This window comes from Amia ocellicauda, chromosome 6, assembly GCF_036373705.1.
Source record: "Amia ocellicauda isolate fAmiCal2 chromosome 6, fAmiCal2.hap1, whole genome shotgun sequence".
In the NCBI taxonomy this organism is placed as follows: Eukaryota; Metazoa; Chordata; class Actinopteri; order Amiiformes; family Amiidae; genus Amia; species Amia ocellicauda.
In genome coordinates, this window is record NC_089855.1 from 17,445,746 (window position 1) to 17,454,841 (window position 9,096).

Here is a 9,096-nt window from a genome sequence, read left to right on the forward strand (position 1 = left end):
CTGCCAGCTCCCTGCACTCTGGAATGGATTTATATAAACACTGAGAACAGACGTGTGGTTACGTATATATGAGAATGTCATGCATTTCAAAATTGATTCTCCTACTTGGATGTCCATTTATAAATCACGTTAATGCCAAAATTGCATATTATTTCCATCCCATACATCATACTCCACACTGTTAAGGGGAAAAAAGTTGTTACTGTGAAAACAAATATATATATTAAATATACAAAACTGAACTGATCATAATTGGATAAGTCTCCACCCCCTGAGTTAATACTTTTGGCATTAATTACAGCTGTGGATAGCTCTCTACCAACTTTGCAAACCTAGATTTGGCAACATTTTACCATTATTCTTTACAAAACTGTTCAAGCTCTACCAAGTTCTTTGGGGACTGTTAATGGACAGCAATCTTTGAGTCATGCCACAAATCTTGGATTGGATTAAGGTCAGGACTCTGATTAGCCACTCAGGAACATTTACCTTTACCTTGTTCCTTAACCACTCCAGTGTAGTTTTGGCAGTGCGCTTTTGGTCTTTGTCATGCTGAAAGGTGAACTTCTGTCCTAGTTTCAGTTTTCTTTTGCAGAGGGAAACAGGTCTTCCTCAAGGCCTTTCTATATACTTCGCTCCATTCGTTTTCCCTTCTATCATGACAAGTGCCCCAGTCCCTTTCCGATGAGAAACATCCCCATAACATGATGCTGCCACTGCCATGCTTCACAGTAGGGATGGTGTTCTTTGGGTGATGTGCTTTATTGGGTTTGCACCAAACAAAATACTTTCGCATTTAGGTCTTGCTCAGTCATCCAGTTTGAAGATACGGACTGATCTAGGCAGGGTCTTGATAGTACCATACAACTTCCACTTATTAATAATAATTTTGATCATGCTCCAGGGGATATTTAAGGCATTTGATATTTTTTTATACCCATCCCCTGATCTGTGCCTTTGAGCAACTTTGTCCTGGAGTTCTTATAAAAGCTCTGTGGTGCTCATGGTTGAGTCTTTGCTTTGAAATGCACAACCCAGCAGAGGGAACTTACAGGAACTGATCCATTTATCCTGAAATCATGTGAATCACTATAGTTTAACACAGGAGGAGGCCACTTAACTTGGTTTGTGATTTTGCTTACACCTGATCTGATCTAATTTTGGATTAACTTAGGATCTAATTAAGGGGCGTTGACACTTATCTGACCAAAATATTCCAGTTTACATATATTTTTTAAATTCTACAAATGTTGGAAGTTGTTGGATAGGAAAAGAACAAAAAACAATTTTACTGCATTTTCATTCTAGTGTGTAAGGCAACAAAAGGTGAACAATTTAAGAGGGGGTGTAGACTTTCGATGAACATTGTGTACACAAACACACACACACTGTAATGCTTTTTCAGTTTTTTACAGTTTATGGCAACCTCAAAATTATTGTTTAAGTTTAAGTTTATTACCTTTTATGAAATTAAGCAGTGAAACTGTTAAACAAAGCAGCAGAATGCCCTTTAAACTGAAATGCATCTTTCAAAGGCACTGACATCTCTTACAGAACTCAAAATAAACCTGCGTCTCTTCGTTCAGGCTTTACTTCTGTGTTATCATAAACTAAACTACTGGCCGTACACATTTAATGGTTTCATCAATTTGTATCTTAAAATGATTTAAAGACTGTTGTAATTCACTTGGCTTAGCGTGCCTGGCCCGATGAGCAGCAGTAGTCTGGCGCGTGTGGCAGACCGCAATACTTCTGAGGAAGAAAAGAGCATTGTTACTTCACATGAATGCTCCTGTCTGCTTTATCTTTTCTTGTTCTAGAGAATAGAATATTCTAAAAAATATATATTATTCAGTCCTTTAATTTAATTCAATTGTACTTGTGTCTTTGTGTTATTACATGGGATTCTTAATGTGCCAAAGAAAGATTATAAAGCCCCTCTTCTTGCTTACCCTGGAGAGTGAGTTTTTTTCTGTTTTTGTTTCTCCATCTTCTTGTTTTTCCAAGTGACTCATGCTCACACAAATTGATACAAATACAAATGTGGGCATGAATGCAAGCTGAACCTCAGCGTACTGCAAACAACAAAGAACAGTGTTTATTTAATATTGCCAATTAATTTACTAGATGTGAATATGTTTTTGTCTGAATAAACTGCGTAACGTTTCCAATTCCAAGCCAGAGGTTCTCGTACTGTAATTGTTATTGCTGGGTTTTGTTGTGTTCATCATACACTGCACTGCTTTGTTCGTTTGGTATTGTTTTGTTTTGTTGGTTTGTTCTGTTGTGGGTTTTTCATTTGTTCTTATAATACTGAAGGAATCAAAACTAAAAAAGAAAACAAAAACATGCAATGGTTTCTTTCTTTCTTTTGTGGGTGCTTTGGATATTGAACCAATTAAAATATTTTTCTTGGCAGTATGAAATTGTGTTTTGCTGTCTGTTTCATTTGAAATCTTTAGTTTGTGTCACAATATAGAAATAACTTGCAGCACTGTCAGACAACACTGTTTATGCTTTTGGTTTAATTGAAAATAAGTGATTGTGGCCTTTGTAAATAAAATGTCTAACTTTTAGTCTTGAACCACTGCATTTTATTGCTTCACTATCTAATTATTTTGACTCTTACATGCTCTATTATTTTACTGCATTTATGTAAATATTATTTATATTCTGTAATCTTGTTTGCCCTACTGGAATTGTCATTTTTTCCAGATACATTCAGGGTCATTTTCTGCTCCAGTGTTCTGTTCCTAAATGTTAATATATTTCATTGTTTTCCGACATTTACTTTATCGCTAATGCTAACCTCAACCATATATTATTTTAAACAATGTCTGCCCTCATGACCACAATTACAGTATCGTCTAGGATTTACTAATATTTGGGGCCATTTTGCGAATTTGAGAAAATGAACATCATAATGTCATGATAATTCTATTTCAGCACTTTACAACCCCAATTTAGGCTTGACGTGAGCAATTGGTTACATAAAAAGCATTGGCTTCACTCGCTTGACTGAGGGAAACAACAGTCCTACTTTTGTTTTGTGATGAATACAAGCGTGTATTGTTGAAACCCGTTTGAAAATCACTTCATTTTCCTTCTGTTAATAAAACCAGATTAACTTGAGAATATATAAAAGCACCACCACTAACAAGAACAACCCACATTAATGAGGCACTGCACTGTAATATTACATCAAGAAAAATAAACTGCATTCCTGAACAATAAAATCAAATGGAAGTATTCTTTTCATGTATGCAGTGCTCACAATCTGCCCGCTCACCGAGTTTAATTTAGACTTCAAAGGCTTTGCAACCTTCACTAGGAAAGGCTAGTCAATATTTTGAGGGTTCGTATGAAAACGCTTGCAAAGACTAATAGCCTCTTGAATTTAACTAGCACTAACTCTACTAACCTTTCGTATTGCAGTTTCTATTGCATTGGCATTGTGTGACTGCTTTCCCTTGTTGTTCTCCTTAGTTTTCTATGCTTCATTATTATATTATTATTATTATTTATTTATTGACAGACGCCCTTATCCAGGCAATCCAATTGCAATATAAAGTGCAAAAATACAGTGCAGTTCAAGGCATACAACATATTACAAATTCCAATTTACATAATACAGTGCAATTCAAAGCATAATACATTTTACAAATTCCAATTTACACAAGTGAATACAATATATGAGGTCTTACATCCTAGATTGTAAAAGCCGAGCGCAGACAAGATGTTAGGTCACAGTTAAGGGCCAAGGGCCAAGGGGAAGGGAGCATAGGGGAAATCAACAAAATATGAGTTCTAGTAACGCAGGCAAGTAGTATGATAAAATGTTGTATAAGTGCTATCTTACAGGAAAGTAAATGACTAAATTATAAGAAATGTCTGAAAAGATGTGTCTTGAGTAAGGATCGGAATGAGGTCAAGGACTCTGCTGTTTTGACTTCGGTGGGAAGGTCGTTCCACCACTTAGGGGCCAGGGATGAGAAGGAGCGGCTCTGGAGGAAGGAGAGTGGAGAGGAGGCAGAGTTAGTCTTTTGGCACCAGAAGACCACAGTGACCTGGAGGGGATGTATGGAGAGACGAGGGTCTGATGGTAACTTTTTGCAGTGTGGTCGAGACAGCGGTAGGTGAGGGTCAATGTCTTGAACTGAATGCATGCCGGTATCGGGAGCCAGTGGAGGGAGCGGAGCAGTGGAGTAGCGTGTGCGAATCGGGGCAGAAAGAATACCAGACGAGCCGGACAGGAGGGAGAGGACCAGGGACTAGACGAGCAGCTGAGTCGAGTAGCTTTTCCTGAAAGTCCCTGAAAACCCTGAGCCAATCAAGACAACTGGTCACAATACATCAGTAAGGGAAACACGGAAAAAAAGAGAAAATGTGAAAATAGAGATATACTGGGCTTTGCAAAAGTATTCATACCCTCTCATAGTTTTCACATTTTGTTGCTTTGAAGTTTGCAGTCATGACACTTTGAAGTAGGAAATACTATATGTTATATACACAACCTATGCCACTGTGAGGCCAACGACAACTTTGAAATAGCTACAGAGTTCAATGGCCTGTATGGCAGGGTGGCAAGAAGGAAGTCATTACTGAATATAAGCCATCTCAAAGCCCACATAGAGTTTGCAATAAAGCACCTGAGCTGATCCTGCAAAAATGTGGGAAAAGGTGTTAACCTTTTGGTCTGAATGCCAAGCCTTGTTTGGCGCAGACCCAACACAGCACATCTCCCAGTCAACAACGTCCCTGCAGTCAAGCATGATGGTGGCAGCATCGTGCTGTGGGGATACTTCTCAGGAGGGACTGGAAAGCTTGTTGGGATTGAAGGAAAAATGGATGGTGCAAATACTAGAGGAAAACCTGTTTCTGTCTGCTAAAGGCATGAAGAATAAGAAAGTGAATGTCCTTGAGTGGCCCAATCAAAGTCCTGACTTGAATCTTATGGAGAATCTGTGGAAATACTTGAAATACTGTCCCCAAGCAACAAGAGCTTGAACAAATCTGTAAAGAATGGGCACAAATTGCACCGTTGAACAAATGTGGTAGATAATAACCCCTACAAGTCTTCACAATGTACAATGTAACTTCACAAAATGGGACACCATAGGAAGAGTCTGAATATTTTTGCAAGACACAGTGTATATATAAAATAAATGTTATGTAATAAATTGTCATGCAAAGCTCTAATTAATTCAGTGAATGTAAAAGTAACATTTGTTGTTTCATTGTGATTGTGGCCTAAAATCTGAAATCCAGAGCATGAGATAGTCATTGCATTATATTGATGCATTATGCTTGGCAGAATAAACATAATGCTTTATGCGTTCATTACCTCTTTCAGCTACAGCCCTTTCTAACAAGTTGATAATGAACGTTTCATTTTATCTATCTGTTAAATTGAGCACCAAATGATTTGAGTATTTGTACAGCAGTTATTAAGTAATTAATGTATTTATTTGACTGTGGATAACTCACACTGACTCTCTCACACTAATTTCAGGGCCACTGTGAGGCTCTGAATTTAAATTGTTATTATCTATGCTCACATTGACAACAGGTAGAAACAGGTTGCTCTTGTATAGACCCATTCTGTGGACTCATACAGCTAATATCACAGTTTGATTTTAGAACTAATTAGCACTACACAAGTGGTTATATGACATGGCAGGGGTTTTGAGATATCAATTTCTTCTAATGCTGTGCAGTGGGATTTTCTAGATACTCTACAGTAGTTCAGGGATTACTCAACACTATGATTACTTCATTAACCTTTATCATTCATTACTTGATTTAATAATTGATGTACCTAGTACCACAATGCTGTCAAGTAATAAACTGCATTGTTCAGTAACTATAGCTTCATTTCCACCTAATTGCTGACTGTTTCCTTCCTCTTGCAAGACAGTTGTAGTCTTTTGGTATTAGATGTTTTATTGGTATTAAAGCAGCTCCCAAAATTATTTCATGCTTTACTGCGTTAGCAAGGATATCATCTTTGACGGCTGAATATTAAATCTCCAAAAGTCCAGGGCAGTTGGGGCCTGTAAACTTTAATTCTTGATATTTTCTCATTTCTGTTCCTATCAATCTAGAGCCAGTGTTGTTAAAGGCCTGTCATATCACCACCCTGGCCAAAGTGTTCTGAATACATTAATTCATGTGACAATTATTAATTCAAAATTATCTGCCCACAAATATGTGACAGGACACATCTTACATCTGCACAATCGGCGAATCTCTGAAATGAAGCCACTATGTCCAGGGTTCCCACATGCAGTATAAACACCCGCTCGGCAGAGTGTCATCAAACAGATTGAATGATTGAACTTCCTAATTGATATGGATTTGTAATACAATCACTGCCATGGATTCTTTGAAGAGTGTTAAAATGTAAATGCTTTGACATATGCCGTTGCTTTTTGATCAGGGAATTGTACACTTTTATTCACAGTAGGAAATGCTCTTGATGGTGCCATGTGGACAATCTAATAATGTTCAGCTCATTATTTCCCGTTTTGTTCCATTCTTCACTCACTTCCATAATGCCAAGAATATTCAATGAGTTGCCTTTGAAATGTAAGTGGAATATATTTTGTTGGATTTTATTTAAAGGATTACTTAGAGGTGTGAATAAATATGACCTTCCTGTTTTCTGGATAATTATTTATGAGATATATTCGAACTAAAGTTCATTTTCTCGATTCTCACTTTCATTGTCTCAATATGCTGATTCTCTTCTATATAAAAATACAATAAAAATAATCTGACTTCAGTAAGATTCAGTGTACATCTTTCATCCAAACGCAGTTCAATTCTTCCTAGCCTGCCATATCTTGCAATTGGAAAAAACTGTGATAATTTTCTATTCAAAAACTTGATAGAACTTCTCACACAATATGTCATAGTAATAAAGGGTGATTATTAAATACATTCAATATCTGTACATACATACACCGATCAGCCATAATATTATGATCACCTGGCTAATATTGTGTAGCATGGGCACCCTGACTGGTCTGCGGCTACGCAGCCCCATACGCAACAAACTGCGATGCACTGTGTGTTCTGACACCTTTCTATCAGAACCAGCATTAACTTTTCAGTAATTTGAGTTACAGTAGCTCGTCTGTTGGATCGGACCACACGGGCCAGCCTTCGCTCCCCACGTGCATCAATGAGCCTTGGCCGCCCATGACCCATCGCTTTTCCTTCCTTGGACCACTTTTGATAGGTACTGACCACTGCAGACCGGGAACACCCCACAAGAGCTGCAGTTTTGGAGATGCTCTGACCCAGTCGTCTACCCATCACAATTTGGCCCTTGTCAAAGTCGCTCAGATCCTTACGCTTGCCCATTTTTCCTGCTTCTAACACATCAACTTTGAGGACAAAATGTTCATTTGCTGCCTAATATATCCCACCCACTGACAGGTGCCATGATAATGAGATTATCAGTGTTATTCACTTCACCTGTCAGTGGTCATAATGTTATGGCTGATTGGTGTATACAGTATCAAATACATATCAATATAAATCCATACAATAAACATTCTCAGAGAAAGGTACCCTGTTGTGTTTTTAAACATAATTGTTTCCGTATTCATTGTAAAACTGAAATCCTCTCACTTTGGGAACATATTGCTATGACAGAAATAGGCATGGATCAATCTGGCCACATGGATACAAGTCCTCCCACACCAAAGAGTGAAAATTGTTAATTAATGGTTAATGGAGCTGCTTCGATTTACATTAATGTAGCTGACACAATGCATGGCTGACTGCATCTGTGAAATTGTATCATTGATTCCTTGTCTGTTTCCAAAGGGGCCACACCAGCTATGAGAGACCCTCACCAAAAATAAACACTTTTTTAATAACCAGTGCCTTTCCAGTGTTATTATGGACACAGAAAATCAACCAAAAACCTATATATTTCAGGTTAGCTTTTTCTTGTCCCAGGGAGACATTTTTATTTGTTTGAATGCCTTACCTTTTCCGAACAATGTTTAAACAGGTGGCCAATGTCATTTAAATTTGTCACATAGCTTCATTATCATTATTATAGCCTTCTAGCACATTTGTGGCTAAAATGTTGTTCTTGGGTTTTTGTCCCCCTTTGATGTCTATTTCCACCACCTGCAGTTAAAGGGTTAAAATCTGCCTCATTAAAATACACAATTGGTTATTTTTTTAGTTTTTCATTTTATTTTTACTTAAGAGGAAACAATAACTGAGAAACCAAAATATGCACTGTAGCTGCAGGCACCTAGTTGTGATTATTCAAATGAACACACAGCTCTCTCCATTGTACAGCATTCATAGAAAATAGAGGAATAGAGTCATTAACTTAGTTTAGTCAGAGGCTACTTACCTGATTTAACAATGCTGCAGAAGTGCTACTGGTATCCACAGGTTCAGCTGCCTCAAGCTCTTCAGGTATTGTTTAATTATGTTCACATTTTAATCTGTTTCATAAACACTAAATACAGCAGAAATGTGCAACAATATCTGTGTCAGGCTGCCAAACAGCCACAGCGAACGTGGGAGTGCTTCAGCAAAATACTACAACAAGATCAATCACTTCACAATGCAAGAGGCAGGTGAACTTCACATTTCAATTGAAAAAACATCTCCCCAGCATTTGTAAACATCTCTGATCTTGGATTTATTTTGGCTTATTGAAAACGCTTTATATACATATGTATGCCTGGATTTAAGGAGCCAGCCAGCACAGTGACAACTGCAGTGTACTTTCACAGTGAGGGAAAACAAAACTTTATTTCTGCTTCCAATCTCTGAATCATGATTTACACTTACACAATGAAGGGGGGGGGTCTAAACTTGGTGATGCACATTACAGAATTGCATCCATTTAATTTTAGAAACCATTCCAATGTGACGTTCCTGTTCTTTTTTGTTTCTTGTCACATCAATAATGATAAATAACAAAGTGAGAGGGTCTCAAGAGGTTTTTCTGCTTACAAGAATATAGACCATGCTCTGAGTTTCAGGGGAAAAAACATCTACGTGAAGGAGGGCTATATTGTTTTTGACACACGATTGATCTGAACAGTGGTAGTTCTG